Source organism: Aedes aegypti, chromosome 1 (assembly GCF_002204515.2).
Source record: "Aedes aegypti strain LVP_AGWG chromosome 1, AaegL5.0 Primary Assembly, whole genome shotgun sequence".
NCBI classification, from domain to species: Eukaryota; Metazoa; Arthropoda; class Insecta; order Diptera; family Culicidae; genus Aedes; species Aedes aegypti.
The window spans coordinates 67,385,206-67,408,887 of record NC_035107.1 but is presented as its reverse complement, the minus strand read 5'-3'; the positions used below and the strand labels follow the sequence as shown (position 1 = coordinate 67,408,887).

The window sequence follows — 23,682 nt, the reverse complement described above, 5'->3', positions numbered from 1 at the left end:
ATTCTCGGTAAGTAGGCCTTGACAAGGGTTGGTGGATTTTTTCTGCGCTTGTAATTTTTTTTTCTGTTTTTCAGGTGATCTCTGAGTATTGAAGAATTGGATTTGAAGCAGTAATTTCCGTGTGAAGAAGAGCTAATCTGGAGAAAGAAGGGAAGGATCGATAGAATAGTCATCAAAACAAGAAGTTTTCGGTAGCAGCTGGTGTTACAATCAATAGACCGACTATTCTGGTGCCCAACGATTTTAGTATTCAACGATTCTGGTGTGATTTTGGTGTTCGACGATTCTGGTACCTGGCGATTCTGGTGCCTGGCGACTCAGGAGGAGAAGAAAGAAGTGGAATATTTCTTGCTACGTTGATTTCCTGCTGGTGCTGGTTTTATCCATCTAATTCTAGTGGATTGGTGTTCGTTAAGTATAATTTTTGTTTGTTAATGTTTTTTTCTATCGTCATTTAATTCTGATACATAGTTCTTTATTTTCACCCCCGTCGTTTTCCTATTATGGAGATTGACGGGGATGGAGACAAATCTGCAGAAAATTCGGTTCTCAAGGAATCGAGTGCATCAGATAAATCGTTTCGAATTAAAACATATCCTTCAACATTTTTTGGTCCCTTTGTTGTTTATTTCCGTGAAAAGGATAAACCAATTAATGTTTTATTAATTTCTTCAGAAATTTATAAAACTTATAAGTCTGTCGAAGGAATTAAAAAAAATTCTCTTGGCAAAATTAGAGTTATATTTGGATCCCGTGAGGATGACAACTCTTTATTGGAATCTGAAATTATTTTTTAATAGAGTTTATGCCCCTTCAGATTCATGTGAAATAAGCGGCGTAATTTATGATGAATACCTAAACTGTGAGGATATTTTGATCTTCAAATCTTTCAAAAATAAACCAATTTCATCAGTTAAAATATGATACGTTATAGTTATTTCAGACTACCGCAGGGTTCTTTTTTAAGCCCTTTTTTATACAATTTATTTACAAGACATAACTTCTATAATTCATAATGGAACTTATTTTATCCGATTTGCTGATGATAAAGTAATTTCTGTTAGTGGAAAGAATCGAGAAGTTATTCGTAATTTTATGCAATGTTCTTTGGATAATATTCATAAATGGGCTCATAATAATGGATTTACCTTTTCGGTTGAAAAAAAAATATATATTTTATTTTCCCGAAAACATTCTCCCATTGACATCAATTTATATCTCAATAACCATCAAATTGAACAAGTATTTGATTACAAATACCTTGGCATATGGTTTGATTCAAAATTGAAGCGGAATAATCACATTAAATATATCCAAATAATTTGTTTTTGAAGAATTAACTTTCTTCGTACGATTACTGGTACTTGGTGGGGAGCTCATCCTCATGATATGATAACACTTTATAAAAAAACAATTCTTTCAGTAATGGAATAGGGTTGTTTTACCTTTTCAAGTGCTGTTCAAACACATTTTTCAATACTTGAAAAGATTCAATTCCGTAGTTTGAAAATTTGTTTAAAATTGTTGAATTCTACTCATATAAAATCTGTAGAAGTTTTGGCAGGTTTAATTCCACTTTAAAATAGATTTCATGAGCTAAATTCTAAATTGTTTTTATTGCTATGTGCGTTTGAAATGCAAATATCAAATGCGGGAACACCAAATGCGGTAAGATTTTTCATAAGAAATGCGGTGTCAAAGATAGCAAGCTAGGGCGGCGGTGATTTCTATAATCGTTGCTAGGTGTCCTTCGATTGTTTTGTGTTACCGCATTTGGAGGATGTTTAGTCAAGATTTGCATCTCAAATGCGAACAGCAATACAATGTTTTTCAAATAATCATCTTATAATCAATATTTTGAATTCAAAAAAATTATTAGCAATGATTTATAAGATTAGAAATGAGAATATAAGATTTGAGATATGAAAAGATTCGAAACAAATATTGATGAAAATTTTTGACAATTCTATCAACAAACTAGAATCACGGCCTACTAAGATCCAGCCATAAAATCTGTACACAAGAAACTTCAAAGTCGAATCATCCCTGGTTGTTTTATGGCTAGCGTAAAAAGCTGGATATATGAAATTAATCCTACTTGTAGAATTTTAAATTCTTTCACATATTGTAATACTGAACATTTCATTCCATCTAACAATAGTTTTTATAATCATAATATAAATGTTCATGCATTTCGCCCATGTATCGATTTATCATTACATGCAGAACTGAATCATATTCCTCATCATTTACATTTTCATTTTGCTGATAACTTATTCAAACGTAAATACGTTGGACAATTCCCCTGAGAAGTGGTTCTTTAATTAACAATACTGCAGGGTTCGGCGTGTATAATATGCATTTGGCTCATTTCTTAAAGTTGGAATTCCATTGCTCTATTTTCATAGCTGAATTGACTGTTTTTTATTTTGCGTATAATTTGATTGAATCGTGCATTCCTAATCTATATTATGTATGTTCTGACAGTTTGAGCTGTCTTCAAGCTTTAAACTCTGTTAAATTTTATTTTAAATCACATCATACCTTATTAATGTTCAAAAGCTTATTACAGTAATTTATGTAGCAAGGGATATTTCATAAAATTAGTTTGGGTTCCATCTCATTGCAACATATGGTAATGAACAAGCTGATTTTTTAGCAAAATTTGTTGCTTTTCGTGGTAGAATATATAAACGTATCATTTGTCCTTCTGGAAAATTTTCTGAATTAAAAAGAGATTCCATAAACAGTTGGCAAACTTCATGGGATACAAGTGATGAAGGAAGATACTGTTATTCTATTTGTCCTAGGGTTAATACTATCCCCTGGTTCAAAAATTTATCTGTTGAACGGAATTTCATATGTATTTTTTCTAGATTAATATCCAATCATTATATTTGTGGTTCATTTTATGAAGATATTGATCACATTTTATGAAAATGTTCACGTTTTATTTTACCGAGAAAGAAGCTTTTCAATAAAATAATCAGCTTGAAATATGAAATTCCAATTTCAATCAGAGATATTTTGGCTCAGAAATGTTTTCCCTTGATGAAAATTTTCTTTGAATTCCTAAATGAAATCTCTTATCATGTTTGATACTCTCTTTTTTGTATATTTTTTGCTTTTAATTTCAGATTGACCTCACTTTGGAACTTGATGATTTCGGTTATGTAATGGATGCATTTCGGATGAACCTTTAGATTTAAATTTCTTATTTTATAATGGTTTAGAAAAAATAAAGAGGCTTTATGCCTTTTTGAGAAGATTTTCACTGAAAATCACTCAAAGGGGCTTTTCCCTCTTTCAAAATTATTAGTTAAAAACAAATAAATAATAATTATAATAATCTATAATTACAGCATAATGCGAAAATAGCAGATTATTTTTCGTTTAAAATGTTTAAGGCTCAAATGCAAAAAAAAAATCTTCTCAATGCATAACTTAAAACAACAACACATTTTAAAAAGAAAATATTTGTTGCAAAACTTTTGAACGATTCAATAATAATTATAATATTGGAAGTGTACGTCAAAAACACCGTCTATTATCGAAAGAAGGGAAAATATAATTATTATAATTTGAACTCCCATTTACCTAATCTGGCCAGGGTACTCCTAATTTGGCCACACTATTTAGAAATCAACGTGATTGGCTAATTTAGGAACCGAAGCTAAATCTTTAATAAAAACTGGTTATGGTGGCCAATATTGACCAACATGTTTTTGAAGGCAAAAAAATGGTGTCAGTTCCGATATGTTTCATATATTATGTGGATTGAAAGCTTGCGTTTGACATATTTGTAGTATAAATAGGGCTTTTCATACAATTTTTATAGGCGTTTTCTCTTAGATAGGCTAAAACTGGTTTAAGACGCACTATGCCAAACGATCATTATGCCAAATGACCGTTATTCCAAACGACTTCATGCCAAACGGCTTTTTGCCAAACGACCCGTAACAACATTCTTATCGGTTTTCAGTCTCAATGGCAATCCAAACTACAAAATTTCTTCTACGCCCTACGTTTCGATTGTATTTTCAATCTTTCTCATGGGTTCTAAAGGACAAATTAGACTTCGTTTCATACATAATTTGAAAGACAAGCACTGTTACTTACAGAAAAGTTATGTTCTTTGTTTGGTGGTTAATTTTCATTTAAGTACAACATGTGCAGGAATTTTACACACTCTTCAAGCGAAAATCAAAACAAACCATGTAGATGGACAGATAACAAGAAGTCAGACAAACACTAATGAAAATGATCATGACTCTCAATAGACTATTTCAACCCACTTGATTTGCATACAATTTTCGACACCCATCTTAACTTTTGTTAAAAAGTCATTGCAAAATGATGGTTGAAATAACAAAAAAAAGTGAGAAACGAAACTGAGGTAGTGTACCGTTGTCTAAGCTTTTCATTTGTAAACCAGTTAAAACAGTTTATTGATGTCAGTGTTTGAATTGTATAACGTGTCTGTTTGTTGAATAATTTTGGTGCCGTTTTGGGTCCAGCTTTTCCCACTGTGATGGCGTTGTGATGCCTCGCGTGAATTTGCGTGAACGAAAACGAGAGAAGCTGTTTACATCCGATGCACGTTTCCGATTCGACGATTCCAACGAATCCGAGCATCTGTCCACACCGGTCGTGTCTCAGCTTCTCGGCTTCGGCTCGGCTCAGTTTCATCTCAGTCTCTCACGGGTCGTTGTGACGATAAGAAGTTTCACGGAGGGAACCTTCAATTGGTCGGTCGGTCGTTCCGTGCGTTCAGAATCGCGTTCATCTAGGAACCGGATGGTGTAGTTCTATAGGCGCTTTCCGTGCATGTTAACCGGGTTGCTGTAATAAACGAAAGTTTCGTCCTGGAAAAGAACACCTTGCCGAGTGGAAAAGTAATCACTTCTCCAATGCTGAAACGCGCCTACTGCTCAGCAATATTTGCAATGCAGACGAGTTTCCAACGCCTATTTTGATGGGATGCAAGCAACATAGTAGAACGAAGGTCACCACAGCTGGTTCAGTGTTTTGTATTGTGAATAGTAGGCCTGTTTGCAAAAAAGAGTAGCAAAAACTCGAGAGAATCGATAGAAAACGTGTCCCCTGTGTTTGTGTGTGTAGGTATGTGCCCTGTTTCGCGTAGGAGATCCTAGCCATAAGGCCGTTGTTAGCCGAAAGTTACATGTTTGTTCAAGTGGGAGGCTTTCCGAGAAAAGTTATTCCCCAAAAAAGAAAAGTTCATCATACGTGCAGAAACAGAAAAGCTTAGCTGTCATCTTTCGAGTTTTCCCTGTAATAATTGGTTGGCTACAATGTTGGTCGGACTTCGATGAAGTAAGTTTGATTTCTCCCGAAATTGCATGCTTCTGTGGGATATCGGTGTTGTTCTTGGTATTGATACTATTGCTGCTGGTGGGGGGTTTCGTCCTGAAAGTGAGAGCGAGAGAATTCATCGTCAAGAGTTCGGTCGAAAAGCTGAATGAAAATTACAGAACAGAATGGCGCTCCGGATCTCGGGTTTCCCGGTGCGTGGGTGGGAGGTGTATGGTACGATAGCAGGGCCCTATATTTACAGCAGAAAAAGGGGAAAAGCTAAATGGTTCGTAGGATCAAAATTTTGTAGCTAATAACAACAACAACATTATAAATGGGTTACATAAATTAAATAAAAATCAAGCGTGTGCTAGAATTTCGGCGAATGTAACATGATTGTCACCTTTTATCGCAGAAGAGAGAATCGATGAATGGAAATCGATCATGTTACATTTGTTCTAATTCTAGTACACGCTTGAAATTTTCATTGAATCATAGTAATCGCAGAATTATATTACTAGCATGGTTTAAATAAGAGAATTATCGCAGGATTTCTCCCAGAAATTCTTAGAGAAATCACAACACATATTAATCCAAAAAATAATTTGGGTATAACTCAAAGATTACTTTCAGTAATTCATGAAGTTTCTGTAGTGATTCCAACAGGAATTTCTTTAGGAATTGTTCCGAAAAGCTGACTTCAATTATTCTAGAAAATAATGCAAGGTTCGATTTAAGAAATTCTTCGTAAGTTTCTTCAAACTTTTTATTGGAATTCATGTAGAATTTCTTCTAAGGATTCCATCCCTCTCATTCACTTCGATATAGTAGTTTCAAGAATCTTCATAAAATTTCATCCAGAATTTGAGATGTTTTCCAAGATATCCTCCACTGATAGAGGAAGAAATAATCCATTGAGTTTTTGTATTCATTCCTGCAGGAATTCCTCCAGGGGCAGTGCTCCGGAAAGCCCAAACAAACTGGTTCGTTTTTTTTTCGTGGCGCCAGTGAGATGCTTCTTTTATTTCATTTCGTTTCATGCGTTTTGCTGAGCAGAGTAGGTAGAGTGTGGTCTTCTGATTTCGTTCCTGTGGGGCGAGCGACGGAATCAAGATCAATCGTGTTTGGTTCGCGTTATGCGAGTGCGAAAGGATATTCGTGTTCAGTCAACTGGTGAGCTCGTTTCGTGCTTCTAATAACACATTTTTATCGTGGCAACGTAACATTTATATAATTTTCAAACGAACGGTTATCTCCGTACTGCACTCTTAAAAATAATGAAAATGACTGTGGACGTAATTCTGGTTATGACTGAATGACACATGATGCAAGTGATGGAACGACACAAAAACGTGTCCTTGAAGATGTGTTGAACAAAAACAAATTATTTTGCACGTTAAAGGACACGAAAACGATGGAACTGTGATTGACATTTCCCGAATCAGACCCTATCGTATATAGAATTCGACACAAATTTACGCCATTCCAATTGGTTCTTTCAAGTGCATCTCAAAACACGTAAGCCACGTGAATTTTTAGGGAGTGAAGGACAAGTTAATATAACTTGAGATGGAAATGTCAATGCTGCATGTAAATTTTCGAAAGATTTAAGTTCACATGACTTTTCAATCAAAACATAAGCCTTTCGTATAAAACTTGTTTTAGCTAGACCGAAAATATTTGTATTTTGCTTGAAATTTGGTTTGAAATGATGGAAAATTACATCTTTCGTCATGTAAATTTACGTATCTGGAGACGCTGATATATGTCAGGAACTCGAAATTTACACGAAGTTTTATTGTTGATTAAGAACATTGCCTCGAAGAATTCCACCATGCTATTTTTGAGGATGACACGCATGCCTGGAATCATGATATGAATATGTATGAATATATATGAATCAAACTTGAATTAGATAGGTTTAGTTTATGAACCTTTCAGAAAGTTCTTATTTTTAATTATTGAAATATTCGAGTTTTAATATTGGTATTAAAAAGTCCTTGTATGACGACCCATCAGACAGAGTATAAGACTACTTTTCGTGACTGTAAACCTTTAAATTTCTTATAATATCTAAAACCAAGAAAACAAGATTTGAAGAAAATGGATCTTTCATTTTGTTACTTTTGAATTTCGAAAGTATTTTTCTGTGTCAATATTGTTACTCACAACAAGAAAAATTATTTCATATACAGAGCAAACCAAATAAAATGAAAATACTCATGTTTGATTCTAACAGAACCCGAGCAGGTGGAAAAAGCTGACCAAAATCATAATTTGTTGTTCTAAAGTAATTACCAACGATCGTAGACGGAGTTGGTGGTTCAATGGTTACCGTTTCTACTTCATAAGCGGAAGGTCATGGGTTCAATTCCACGCCCGTCTCTTTCCTCGTACTTTGTAGTTGTATATTTCACTCTCTTCTGTCTTCCACTATTAATATATCACACTTGATCTATCACAGTTCATAGCATTAGATAGAACCCGAGACGGCCAGAAATAAACCGTTTCCCTACGCTTCCGTTCATCCATCATTATAGCACGCCTTCCCTTACGCCTGATACATGAGCAGTTTGCTAACCAAACAGCAAGCCTCTGTGCCATAAAAATTACCGCTCCTCAACACCCTTCCCGCATGAACTAGCGTAGACGCATTGGTAAATACCCAGCAAACACAAACTCGTAAACGATAGCATATATGAGTACAAAAGAGGAGGCGATATACGTACACCCAAAAGTTGAAACCGTCATTATAGGCGTTTTCTGCGTCTATTGATGGCGGAAAAGTGTTCTTCTGAGCGACATGACGTTTTTGAGCGTCTATTGATAGGCAGATAATCCGGTCATTGAGTCGAGCAGTTTTTACGGTACAAATGGGGAAGTACAAGTTGATATGCTTTTTGAACCACGCATACCAACAAGCGGGTTTAGTGCTGTGGTATAGTATTTGGTTCTCACGCTCATGACCATGGATCGATCCTGGTTGATGTCGCATGTGTATTTTTTTTCATGTGCGTGCATCACCAACACATGTATTAAAAAATAAAACTTCCACACATATGCCTCTTTTAAGTGCATGTATTGGAAGTATGGAAATACGCAAAAAACCGAGAGGGTGCAAACCAGATTCGAACCATGATCATCGGATCGACTAGCACACCGTGTATCTACTGCTCCAAACTCACTACTGAAATGATGGGTAACCAAAGTCGATGTGGTTTTACGTTTCATATGCATGATTGCTCATGCTGTTGATAAACATGTGAACATGTGTTATCCCCAGCAAAATAAAGATATACAGTCAAGTCTCCTTTAAAGCGTTAATCATCGTATGTCGAACAAGTTTAATGTATATTCATAATAATTTATCACCTACCAGAGTAGCCACATTCTCTATTGTAGAACTTACTTAAGGACTGTTCATTTTATAAAGTGGACACCTTGTGCATGCTATATCTTTATAATATATCAATAGAATCGTAATCGGTTTTCTGTATACAGTATCGTTAGACTATTATATTATTGCACGATGGTGTTATAACAAAAAAGCCATCAAAATAATTATAATTCACACGAATAAGGAACAATGTTTAGAATGGTCAAAGATTAGTAGGTCTGGAGCCAAGTATAATAGTTGAGTATACCAAAACACAATTCATTCATAAAAATTCGGATTTTTGGTATGTGAAAAATATTGTTTAAGTTTGAAGAACATCTTTTCTAGGAAGTTTTTGTCGAAACTTCTTTGTTCTTCTTTGTAAGATCTTATATTTCCATATAAGAGGAAAATAATAGTATTACGATGCACAGAAAACCGATAATGATTTCATTGATAAACTAGCTAACCCAGCGTGGCTAGTCACGTTCCATAAGAATTTTCAAGCAAAAACCTCTTTCAAAGATTAATAATGTTTATGTTCTATTGCAAAATGATAACATGGACAGAGAAATTTCTCTGTTGATTAATATGCCATTGGTGTATGAATAATAAGCTGAGACACGCATGATATTTATGAACGCAAAATCGCCCAAATTTATGCTCTAACCATACTCCACTGTTATAGTGCCGTTATTCTGATCTGAAATAATTACAGCCTTAAATGCTGTTGTGAAATATTTCAAAAGTTCCAGAAGCTTCTATAAATTAGAGAGAAGAATCTGACTGAAAATTCTAGAATATTCTATTGAATCCCGATTAACCAGTGCTACAATTTCTGTATAGATCTTTGTGCTGCGATGGCGATCGTCAACGATATACAACGAATCGAATTGTAATTAGGGGACTATCGACTAATGAATATATCGAGTCATCGAACAGGAATGCTTTGGAAAGCTCTTTTAGGGGACCATTATAGTTACCATAAAAAAATATTTTTATTTTGCCTTCATAAGTCGATATCGAACCATGGAACATCGACTCAAGAAGGTTGTGTAAATAAAAAAAAAACTAAAATATTCGGCCCACAATCATGTTATTCTTTCCTTTGCAAATATCTTATTTGTTTTTGAACCTTATATTGAAATGACGAAACCCGTAATGAATCACATTTTCAACTTGCATCGGAATTTAAGTGCGGTCGAACAGCATAAAGTTGGTTTGTTTACATTTTGATTACCGTCCAAGTTCATAAAACCGGAAAACTACAATGATAAAAAGATCGTGACTTTTATACGAATTAGGAAGGACAAAGCTCCGGAAAACTCTAGAACACCCTGTGCAATAGCTGTTATAGTGCTCCACAATTTGCAATAGGGTCCTAAAATGGTTAATGAAATCTTGTTTTCATTTAATAACACGAAAGATCATATTACTGCAACTACTTTAGCAATTTTTCTCGCTCAAATAACGGATATATCATATTTAAACTTTAATTTCAAAATTGGATCCATAAATGAACCTTGACACTTGAGATCATGTTTGACGTTCGCTTAGTCGACAAAAATATCACAGGGGTTTTAGTTTTAACACTGGGGTTGTTGCTATCTGACATTTCGGAAGGGACACGGAAAACAAAATACACCCGAAATTTGAGTTCAAATCAAGGAGTGTGACAAAATCTATAAAAACATAAAAAAATGTTTTTTGTACTTAAACAAATGAAAAACATTGAAAAATTGATTAAACATGTGTTTTTGGCCTGAACGTAAGCGTTTGGCACTAAAATTGGGACAGGGCTTTAGGACCCTATTGTAATGTTGTTACATTCAAATGGACTTTTGCAGTGCTCTTAATTTGACTGTTGTTGTGCTCTTAAATTGCTGTTGTATGCTGCTCAATGAAACCTTTCAAAGCGTTACTGACAGACAGAAAACTCTGGGATTTTATGTACATGATAAAAAAGATATAGCATAAACAAGGTGTCCTCTTTATAAAAAATAATAAATGAATAGTCTTTAAAACATGAAAACTCTGTGGAATCTTTTGCTGGTGCTATTCCAAAAAAAACAAGATCACGGTTCTACTTTCACATTGATAAAAAATATCGATCCAATGCTGATGAATGCTACCCAGAATGAGCCGATTATAAGAAACCGTGCCCCATATATGGGATTAAATTTTAACCATGGTTTTAGTATAATAGTAAAAGAGTTTTTTTTATAGATTAATCGATCATTTTGACTCAAGAACAACTTCTGCAAATTGGCTATTAGTTTTTGCAAGCAATTTATTTTAAGAATTATGGCACCGATATTTTGATTTTAGAACAGAACGTTCAGTGGGGAGATTGTAGTAAACCGTTTGGAGAAGTCAAGAGAACATATATACTGATTTGTTTTTATCATGAAAAATATGAAAACAAAATTTCATTTTTATATAACGCAATAATCTTTTCTTTATAATTTTAATTTTGACTATCTATGAATTGTGATAAGAATTAGTTGTTCAGGACAAAATTTCAGAGACATTTCCGATAAGAAAGTTTTTCTAAGAACAACTTATGCTGTCCATAAAGGCCCATATTGAAAAAAGTAGGCACTGAGAAAATAGCGCTCAAACTTTGAAGTTTTTCTTTCATACAAATGTTTATAATTTTCTATTAGGGGCCGTCCATAAATAACGTAGCATTTTTCACTGATTTTTTACACCCCCCTTCCATCTCGTACCGTTTCGTCACAAATGCTGATACTTCCCCTTGGAAAATACGTAGCATATCAAGCACCCCCCCCCCTTCTTCTTCTTCTTCTTCTTCTTCTTCTTCTTCTTGGCATTGACGTCCTCACTGGGACAGAGCCTGCTTCTCAGCTTAGTGTTCTTATGAGCACTTCCACAGTTATTAACTGAGAGCTTTCTATGCCAAAGTTGCCATTTTCGCATTCGTATATCGTGTGGCAGGTACGATGATACTCTATGCCTAGGGAAGTCGAGAAAATTTGCAACCCGAAAAGATCCTGGACCGACCGGGAATCGAACCAAACACCTTCAGCATGGCTTTGCTTTGTAGCCGTGGACTCTAACCACTCGGCTAAGGAAGGCCCCCCCTTTGCATTTTTTATTAATTTTCCTCAGTGATTGAGTTGAAACAAAAAATTAGAATTCAGAAGTTCAATACAAAATTTGATATTAATTACTGGCTAAAATGTAAGGATAATCTAATCTAACAGTATGATATACAGTAGCGCTCGAAAGTAATTTGGAAAACAGTTTCAAATAAACACAGTTCCTGTTACATAATTTTGGTATCTAGTTTCATATAGGCTAAATTGTATTACTTTTGCTGTTGTCACCAAGCCAAACAAGTTTACTATAGAAAATGTGAAAAAAAATTGATGGGATTGATGAAGCTCGTTATTGTTGAGTTAGGGTACAATATATTTTTAGTTTATTTTTAGTTAGAACAAAAATTTCGTTATTAAAGGATTGTTTTTTTTTTAAATTATTCTTTGTTAGGAAATAGATTTCAATGAAAATGAACAATACAATATATTAATTCGAAATGAATTATTATCCAAATTCAAATCCATTTGGCAATCAGTGGCCAGATATAGAAAAGATTACACTTGATATATTTGGAATGTTTAGAAAATTTTAGCGATTATTATACAAATTATTTATCTCTATTAATATTTCAGCTGAACTTCATTATCTTTCTTCATAATAATATAAACCTACACAACCTTTAATGAAACAGTTAAATAATAAAAAATTATCAAATTACCAAGTTATCAATAAAATTGAATGATAGGGCAATTTCGATATCACTCGAATCTGATGTCCTCATTAATATTCAGGCTATTCCATCAAGAGCATTGATACATCAAAACAAAACGATGAGTTGATTGAGTGAGATCTCCTGCAACATTGAATGCATAATACACGGTATAAATATCTTGTTTCAAGTAATATTTGCCGAAAAGAGCATATTTTATTGTCGTGAAAACGGCTGACTTTATGACTTGTTAACAAATGAGAAAACAATGTACTCCAAGTAGTTAAAGCATTGATTTTTAATTTATTTATTAAACTTTGATTTTGTTTTTTTATAAATTTATCAATTAAGACACGAATATAATATAATATTTACATAACCATTTAAAGCTTTGAAAAATCTGTTTGATTGCATTTATCAAGAAAATCTAAAATTTCTCAGATTTCTTTTCAATCTTGATGAATGTTTTGAAGCTGAATCATCATTTTATAAACCAAGTTTATAAGTCAAACAAAACAGAGGACAGAGCCTGCATCTCAGTGTTCTTATGAGCACTTCAACAGTTATTAACTGAAAGCTTACTGTGCCAATGACCATTTTTGCTTGCGTATATCGTGTGGCAGGAACGAAGATACTCTATGCTCTGGGAAGTCGAGAAAATTTCCAACCCGAAAAGATCCTCGACCGGTGGGATTCGAACCCACGACCCTCAGCTTGATCATGCTGAATAGCTCCGCGTTTACCACTACGGCTTTATGGGCCCCGTAAAGATCCCCCTCCCCCCTAAATAGCTACGTCATTTATGGATGACCCCTTACATTTCTTCCTGACATATTTAACACAACCGCATAGCTTACTAATTTTGCTTCTAATGATCAGCAAAAAATAATAAACTTGAGCACAATTCACGTTTGCAGCTGTAATTTAAATTAAAAGTTCATATGGAGATTGGTATGCCTTTATTTTTCAATATGGGACTGCACCAACTTCATATTTTCCAATACATTTTCAAACAATGTGTGTTTATTTTTATATGCATAATAAAATGAAGATTAAAATAAGTTTTATTGCACTCATTCGATAACTGTCAAGCAATGATACATAGTTTTGACATCATGAATGCTCTAAAGCATGACTTTAAATCAACAATATGTTGAGCATTATTATTATAGGTAAATTTTCTGGGATGTAGAAAAAATATTGTTCGGAAAAGATCTGCACGAGTTTTATATAGTTATGCGGCTTGGCAAACCTCTGAACGAACACCAACACCAAAAAATCCACTTAAGGGTTGAAGAAATCACTTCGTGACGCGTTCACCATTATTTTGCGATTATGTTGTGCACATAAGTTTTTTGAGAATTATTATTTATGTATATCAATTCCAAAAATATGGAAAATCTGGCTTTGGTGTAAAATGTTGAGTGCGATAATTAAACCTTATTGTAATTTCTGTAAATTCCAGTTAGGTACTATTGCATCTTCTTTACAAAAAAAATATAACGTTAAATGTAAATGACTGCTAATAAGAGCGGTTTTAAATTTAAAAAAAGTTTGAAATTCCAATCCCCATATCTTTCTTAGGGGTCGTCCATAAACCACGTGAACATTTTTCCTGACTTTTCAGTCACCTCCTCCCCCCTCGTGCTTTTGTGTGGTTTTGACGAATAACCCCCCGCTCGCCCAATGATCATGTGTTTCATTTGTTCATGAATGAAACAGAAATTTGAAAAATGGGAGAAGAGATATTTATGAATTGGTTTGCTATTATTAAGCGAAATGTGAGATTATAGTGTGACAAACTTCTGCAAAAATCCCTAATAAAATTAGCTTCAAAAAGATTTGTTTCTACTGCAGTGTTCCTTATTATTGTTTGAGGAATTAGTTTTCACTTAGAGATAATTTTGTATTAACATTACAGTACTAACATATGGGGAACATTTTTTTTTTTCAAATTTTGTCATAGTAATTTCCATAGAAATCTTAATCGTCTTCTAATCGTTGTTGGTAAAGAAGATATGAAATATTGAATTTTAAAACTTTTTTTTTAATTTGAACCATCCGACTGCTAATGAAACCTTTCAGGTTTAGTTGATGGTGGAATTTTCTTTGAAACACAAATGGGTGGACGGTGGTCTTTGGTTAGATACCCCCTCCCCGCTAAATGATAACATAGTTTATCAACGGCCTCTATTTTGATAAGTAATTGTTAAAAGAATTACGGTAATCCAGTTTGCTGAATGCACACTTAGATGTTTGATTACAATATTACATCGTCAAATGAATCGAATCCCACAAACCCTGGGTCTCCTACTTCGAGGAGTCTCATACCGTCCCCAACCATGCGAGTAATAGGAGACCGAAATGTAAATAAATGAAAAGTAAATCAATCAGCAAACGTCAACGATAAAATTCTGCTTATAAAGCGCCCGACTGTTATAGTCAAGTGTGTTTATTTGTTTCTCCCTAATATATTACCCAATCCAACAAGCACGGCATGAAATTCTATTTCCACTGCAAATGTATAAGTCATTGCCGATAATAAAGATATACAAACATATAGATTTTGACTCTGGTATAAGTAAGAAGTTCCCGCAGCACCGCGTTGGTACTTTAAATATATTTATAGAACATATCATCTCACCCCTTCTCGCACTTGGCTGTCCAACGGGTGTTGTATTTTGCTCCTCTTGCAGGTTGTCCTCCGTGACAAGATGGTTCCATGTTGTGTGATGTAGAGAACTCCATACATGAGAAACTGTGATAGGCGAGTAGGCCGGATTTATGTTAAAGGATCCGAAGGTTGCGGTTTCGAATCTAGTTACTGTTATTACTTTTTTGTTTTTCATATTTTGGTGTCTAAGGCAAATTTCTTGTGGCGGAGCCTTGGGGCAATCGGGTATATGGGGTAGCTAACAAGGGAAGGTCACGATGTGTTACACGGGGTTTTCAACCGGACTATTTTTGTTGGATTCAACATGTCGAAATATGTGAAACCCCAAAGCCTTTCGGGTGAAGAGCCAGGGAGATGTAGTATGTTGTTAACAAAATGTTAATAAAATCTTAAATTTGTTTTACCAAATTAGGATGATAGTGTTGTCTAACACAGATCACCTAGATATAAGAAATGAATGTAATGTTTGGAATGATACTAATAAAGAAATTAAAAAAAACATGTACATCGTAATGTTCTGAATGGCTTCAACGGATGACGCATGAATTTGAATACTAGGTTCAAATAATGACTTATTCAGTAGGTACAAGAATGTTGACACTTTTGACCGGGTTAAATCCACTCGATAAAGGCAATAAATACATTACTTAGAAAAGAGATAACTTAACTTTATATAAAATGAGTAGTAGAAAATCGGTAAAATAGAATGGTGTTTGATTTTCGATGATGTTATTACTTTTAATAAAAGTAACATTGTTGCTAAATAAATAACTTTACTCAAGAAAATTGTTTTAAAAAGAACAAAATGTTTATTATTTATGTGTGATTTTTTGTGTATTCATACACTAACAAATGAGGCCATTTGAAATCACAGATCTGACTGTTATTTTTTTAGTTTCAGTTCAGTCATTTGAAACGACAATATTTTCACTTGTCCCACTAGTTTCCAAAATTTTCAATATTTACCTTGAACTTTGGCACAAACATTAAATTTAAATATAGCATAGATTTAGTAGGAAACAATCTGAAAAATATAGTAGATCTTATTAATTTTATTTTTTTAAGAACCCTCTCTATACGATTTCCTTTACCCATTTGTCACACGGTACCTTATTTCGATAGTCACTCAAGCAAAATGATTATCTAAATACAGGGACCGGAATCTATTATGATAATTCGCCACAAGAAATCGGGTTGAATTTCATAAATTTGCCTGAAGAACCTAAAAAAAACAAAATACATAACTCGCGCTTATTCAGAATCGAACCAAGGACCTCCCGATTCATAAACCAGTACTAACTCCACGAACCTATCAACGGTTTGATGGGAGAAGTGACAAAAGCAATATATAAAGCGTTTTATATTGCAATATTCATTCCATTCCTCTGACATGTCCACCATCCATTTGCCGCGTGACCATTTGCCTAAGTGTGCGTTTCCGATGCCATCATTCGGCTTCGGATTGGTTGTGCAATTGTGTGGGTCGGGCGTAAACATTTAGATTGCTCGAATTTTCAAGTCCAATGTGCTCGATTTCAATTGACGGGTTTGCCCGTCTACGCTTAGGAGGCGAATCTTACCATCAATAGGTGGATTTAGCACCTAATACGCTAGGAGGGAAATCCGCCATCCGAATTATTTTGGGTGTACATGCACCATTAGACTGCATGTAAAATGTACGAATATCGCCTCCACATTAGTACTCTTATATCCTTTTATATACGATCGTGTGTTTACTGGGTACGGTCTACAGTGGGATTCTACAGTTTAAGACAGCACGGGACGTCAGCATAATCATCCTATCCATTTGAAGAAGCAAATCTCAAGAACCACTACATATATCGATGCAAAAAATTTATCACTATAGTTCTATAATGTAGTGCACAACCCATTCAATTTTCAGATTCATCGGTTCATTAAAACTTGAGATTTGCTTCTGCAAAGTTTTGATGATAATTATTAAAGTGAGACAAAAGATACGGAAAATAACACGGTCTTATCACCTTAATACATCATCAATTCCTCCCCTTTCCCCTCATTGGTCTGCATTCTGACGTGGCAGGCGCCATAATCGCCTAAAAATAGAAGATCATCAGCACTTATACATTGAGGGTGTCTGATAGTCCCAAGTACTAATAAAAAAGTCAGATCTGTTCACAGAGATGCTAACCAATCAGCTATACCAATCAAATGGAAGATTGAGAAAATAAGAGCATCGTTTTCTTCACTTTCTGAGCCTAGTTTTTTCTCCTAGAGGTTTTCCTGACATCACACTGTGCAATCCCGCCATTTTGCTGTTTTATGTGTTTTCGTTCCATATCAAAGAACTAATTTTAATCTTGTTTACATATTTTCAGATGTTGAGCTATAACACTAAGATTTAAAATGATGTTTTTTTTTTCAATCAAGAAGATATTTTTGTATCAAACCTGTCCAGCCATTCCATGCAAAACCGATCTAGTGAGTCACCGAATTCCGTGAAAATTCGTGGACGAAATGAAAGCTCAAAATTTTGACTATACAAGAAAAATATAAAATTTTACAAAAATTGTTTTTTACATAAAAAACAATAATTTCCGTTTTTTTCGTGTTTTGAAGGCCTCGGGACCAAAGGGGCTATTGATGTTCTCATTTTTTCTGGAAAGTTTAGTAAATTTTACGTTTACTGTCAAATTTTCAGCGATGTTTTTTTTTTATTTTTTGAGATATATTTTTTTGAAAATATAAAATCAGTCATTTTTCATCGGCACACACTGTAGGTCTCAGCGGAATAGAATAGAAAAAAAATCATAGCTTTTGAACAGCTCAACCGATTTCCAATCTTTATTTATTTTTATGGAATGAAAGCTTAAGATTTCAACTTTTCAGAAAAAATATAAAACACCAAAAAAAAAAATTGTACATGAAAATATATAAAAAACTCTAGTTTCTAAGGAAATTTTTATATTTTTTCATGTAAAAATAAAAATTTTCAGAATTTTATATTTTATTCTGAAAAGTTGAAATCTCAAGCTTTTATTCCATAAAAAAAGATTGGAAATCGGTTGAGCTGTTCATAAGTCATAATTTTTTGAAAAATAAAAATTTTGCTGAATCGCGATTTTTCGGGTCACACTATTTTGGAAATGATCACCCTAATAAAATAAATCCAAAAACACCTGTATCCACATTTCGGATAAGGAACAAAATAGCAAATTTTCACGGAATTCGATGACCCACTAGATCGTTTTTTCACGGAATGGCTGATATTTGTGACCAGAAAAAACTGAAAATATGCTTGCATCTACCACAAATACATTTATGTCTTCTTCTTTCTGGCGTTACGTCCCCACTGGGACAGAGCCTGCTTCTCAGCTTAGTGTTCTTATGAGCACTTTCGCAGTTATTAACTGAGAGCTTACTATGCCAATGATTATTTTTGCATGCGTATATCGTGTGGCAGGTACGATGATACTTTATGCCTTGGGAAGTATCATACTTAAAATTGTTTCTTTGTATGGACAAAATGCGAAAAAAAAAAATACCAAATCATGTGCGTCCCATATTGAAAGAACCCGCATAACAGATGTTACATTTCGTAACAATAAGTCTGTTAGTTTGTGAGTTTTTGTTTTTGCTATTATTATTATTATTTACATGTCGCCCGTTTTTAAATTTAAATTAAACATTATGCCTTACACATACTTCTTTCATTTAGTACACTACATTTCCACAATACATTATACGAAAATTTGCTGGAAGAAATAGGACAGTTAGAGTTCAGTGGAAGAGAGATATAAAACAAGGGGAATATAAGAAAGTTAGTAAGACCTATTGAATTATAGAGGGATCCCTCAAATAGTAGGTTAGGTCTACAGACGACTGTTTCCAGTATGTGAGACCCGCGATGTACAGTCTGGAGTTCCGCTACGTATTCCCGGTTGTACGGACACCATTTCGGCGCAGAAGCCAGTGACGAACCAAGGAGGCGTTTGGATTCAGAAGCGTGACGTGCATGGGATCCAAACCCACCCCCCTCAGAACAGGTCCAGCGACCTGAGTACCTTGAAGAGTCGACACGTTGTTCACCGACTCCAGAGCCATTCCTTATCCTCCAAGTTACCAGCAGAAACCGGCCGGTCCGAAATAACAACGCTAAATACCGAACACTACACTCACCCACACAGTACTGTAAAATTTAGGGAATAAACGTAATTGGATACAGCTTCCTTGCACTGAATATGGCCGCCGTGCTTTGTTGATCACGCCGATTCGGTACCTTCCGGACCTTGAATACACGAAGCCCAGCTCGTTTCATGGTTTACTGAATGAACCAGGCGGTACACTTGGCCTTCAGAGCCGCGTCGCGAATCGAAAGATTCGGATTACGCTTAAAATAATTCAACACCTTCCCGGCCTTCATAGGGTCAGTTGTCTGCGATTTTCATTCACTTCCAGCCCGCCGTTCGGTCGTCTGAGACTTCTTAAAAGATTTTACCACCCGAGAGATTCCCAGTTGACTTCCCTACTAGCTAAGTTGTATATGTGTGGTTTTGCCGCTTAGTTTTTCCGTATAATTTACCCTTCATGGACCCAGATGTCACACATACAGTGAGTGGAGTAAAACGACTGGTCACAACGGCAGTGGTGAATATGAAATATCTCAAGATACTGATATTCACCACTGTTTGGCGCTATACGATGTGTGGCTGCTAGTGATGTCAACGTGTTTCAGTTTCAATATGTAGGGTTTCGTTCTACTTCGTCGTAAGCGCTATTATTCGTCGTATTAAACATAAAATCACAGACAAACAGAGAGTGTGACCTCATCATTGTCCATCGACCACCTTTTTAACGGTCGATTCAAAAATATGGTAGATGGCCAATCCACCACCCGCAGCGCTCGCATCATTTTTGTTCGCGTTTGACGTTTACACACTACCGCCATCTGTTGGCCCGTCGGGCAAACACACTCATTTTAGCATTGGGCGTACATGTCCTCGTGACTATGATTTTGATCGAGATTTGTTCTATGTGTTACGTCTGTTTGTCCGTGATAAAATATTTCACTACGGCGGATATTCCAACTTACCTGCAACATAGATTCATTTTCCAAGTGTAATTTTGTGAAAGCTGTTATGGTTCGTCCACTTGTACACCAAGATTGCTATAAAACTACTGTATTTCGATAAATAGCTTCAGTTCAATTATCCACTTTGCACTTTTTCACCGAAATCGCATGGACGAACACGATTTGAAAGAAATGCTTAGCGATCAATATCAGTCACACCACTTTATGGCACAAGTTTGTTCCCGCCCTTCAGTGTGACTTATTTCGCTGGGCACTTATTTTCACTATGGAAAACCTTCGTACTTCTTCACTGAAGGATTTCATTCCAATCACACGCCGCTAAAGTTCTATAATTCATGAAATTTCATGCACGATGTTCACTAATTTGACTTTTGCGCGGTGCCAAATGCACTAGTTGCCATGGCCACATAAATAACACGGCACCGCTCAAACGTCAAAACATGAACTCATGCATTGGTCTATAAGTTCGGTTCTCAGGTTTCTCAAACTTCCAACGCAAGTTCATGGAATAATGGTAGTCGAGAACTGTCAAAACGTATGGAAAATGATTGAAAAACGTAAATTACTTGATGTGAAGAAAATGTGTCAAAATAGTAATGAATAGAAATGAAGCGTAATGTGAATAGTTGTGATTTTAGTTCATTTCCCGTAGTGGTTTCTTTGCTTCACTATTTCGTTTCACTATCACAAAAAAAACCCTCTGTTGCCTATTACCACAGATAACAGACGTTGAAGTCCGATTGTAAAACTGTGTAAGCCAATTAATGGTCATTTTGAATGGCAACACAAGTAGAAACATCGTGGTGGTGCTGTCATCGCTAAGTTTCCATCCCAGACAACCAAAATGTATGCATAACGAAATCACCTGGAGGCATTGTATGTGCAAAATTTAACTTATAAGATGTCGCGAAAAGGCCTTCTACGTACAAAAGTGAAGGCGATATGCGTGCATATATTATGTGATGATCAATAACATACAATGCGAGTGTATAAATATTCTACCGAAATACCCTGTGATCTTATGCGACTTAACTTATGATAACAAATGTTGATTTGACAGCTGCTACGGATTGATTCGACTTATTTTGTACGAGACGAAACAAAATGTACAAATGAACTCAGAAAAAAGTGTTTTATGCGAGGAAACTCATCAATTTGACGAGTTTATTCACGGTATTTTGCGGGTTCGATGTAATTAGTATGAATAAACGAGTTATAACGTGAACTTTCTTGCGATTTCTGGTTGTCTGGGATGACGATGTCAGTGGTGAATATGAAATATTTCAAGATACTGATATTCACCACTGATTAATGCAATTTGCTGTGTGGCAGCGCTAGTGATTGCAAGGAGTTTCAATTTGAATATTTACACAGGTTATCAGATTTTTTTTGTTCTAGCATAAACATCTGTTATCTGTGCTAAATAATACCTAAGTATAGCCAGCAATAATTGACCTTATTGTTGAAATTGATGGATGCAATGTCTATGATGCAGCGTTCATTTAATAAGTTACGCAAAGATTGATAATTTTTAGAACCCTCCTCCCCTTTTTGTAACCTTTTTTGTATGTTAACATTAATTTTTCTGTGTGAGCTGTGACGATTAAGTTAACTCCCACCTTGCCATAATTTATTAACGGAACCTGAATAACATGCGCCTAATTCACGTAAGGCTAAACGTATGGAGACGCATGGTTTCCAATATTCATTATTAACCTTTACAGTGATGAGAGCCGACATCGAAGTTTGATTTGGATGATTTTTTCTAAGGCGAAGTAGACTGTCATTGAAATTTGTACGTGTCGTATCGTGAGATGAATTAGCAACAATCATCAACGGTTGCTAATTCATCTCACGATTTCGAATCAAAGAAAATCAGTTGGTTTTGCACTGACACAGCTGTAAAAATATTAGCATACTTTATGTATGTTAGCGCGTACAGTGATACATTTTCAAGTCAATATAAACTACCAAGACTGAGTTTTATCACTTTGAAATGCAAGCTGAAAAATCATCATTGTTGCCAAAACGAATGACGGGCTACTTAGCCTTAAAGGAAAAATAACAAATGAGTTATTTTTCTGATTCATGCATTGAAAATTTCGAATTCGGTGATGGTTTTCAGCTACGATCAATATTTGTTGGGGTACCTAGGGTATTTCAAAATGAAAATGATGTGGACATTCAAGGAACCTCATCAATAGTTTCATAAAATTAGTGTAAAATTGATCTGCTGTGCAGAGTGTAACAACAATTTTAGTTTGGAGAATATGACATACAAATACGACAAATGGTGAATTGGCAAAGAAAGCTCCAAGGTCATTCATGTGAAAGAGCATCAAGTTGATAAGAAGACTCTAGTCCGCTTGGATCTAAGCAGAAAAGGAAGCATGTGAGAAGATTTCTATTCAATTCGGTACGAAAAATCACTTATTCAAGCCGTCAAACGACAACTGCACAAGAGGTTCCAAAAGTGGCCTTTTGAAGCCCTATCGGAACCTGTCACCGAATGTATGAAAATGATCATAATCAGTTCATAATATATAGCATGGCATTTATTCACTTCTGGGTAGAAATTTATGAATTTTGAGCCGTCGAACATATGTATATGATATATGCATGATATTTCGGAAATGTTACTTTAGGGTTCCTCTCTCTCTCTTTCTTTATTAACGAGATTTTTAGCCCTGGGCTAGTTCATCTCGGGACCAACGGCTTTACTTCCCTTCCGAAGGAAGTCGTCACTGAAATTTTTAGTGACTATGTCGGGGATGGGATTTGATCCCAGGTCCTCGGCGTGAGAGGCGAGTGTTCTAACCACTATACCAGGTCCTTCCTACCGAAGTCGATACCCGTTGACTATGTTCCTGGAAAATAGAAATAATAGTAGTAGAACGCTAATAGCGTAATTGTCAGAAAACTGATTTCAATTTTTATTACCTTTAATTATGGTTTTTCATTGTTTGTTCTATACCATGATGTTGTTTTGGTTCCTAAAATTAATCTGACACTTTGAGGCCCGGTACTCACGCTGTCAGTTCGTGGCAAACAAGATGTTGGTAACACGAACAGCAGCGACATTAGCATTCTTAGGTTAATGCTTCTACTTCCTGGAACGACCACAATAGGCTCCAAACTGAAACAGATGATACATTCTGTTACATTTTTTAAAGTTTTGCATTTCTCCCATAATTTTTGTTATGAGATACCCTAGGTACTTCAACATATTTGAATTTAAGTCTTAAACCATCACCAAATTCAAAAACTTTCCTGAAAATTTCATCAAAATCCCCAAGTAACACAACTTGTTTTATAAATGAATAAAATACTTGATGCATACAAATTGGTATGTTTTGTGGTATTTTTGGCTGTTTGGGCACGTCAGAAGTTAATCATCAATGTTAGCTTCCTTTTTCCGATCAGCCTAGATAGCCGTGTAGTGTCGGTAGCGGTTGTTTCAATTGGCTAAGAATTAA

The 23,682-nt window shown here is 35.1% G+C and overlaps 1 protein-coding gene across 4 annotated transcripts in view; it reads left to right on the top strand.

The window, feature by feature from the left end:
- The first annotated feature begins 4,623 nt into the window (after window positions 1-4,623).
- Window positions 4,624-23,682, top strand: part of LOC5577441 (heparan sulfate glucosamine 3-O-sulfotransferase 6) — a 412,950-nt gene continuing 393,891 nt past the window's right edge. For 3 of the 4 annotated variants that reach the window (XM_021838693.1, XM_021838694.1, XM_021838692.1), the window contains exon 1: window positions 4,624-5,334. The gene's annotated coding sequence lies outside the window, so the exon portion shown is untranslated. The remainder of the gene's footprint in view (window positions 5,335-23,682) is intronic. The other variant, XM_021838695.1, reaches the window with a different exon arrangement.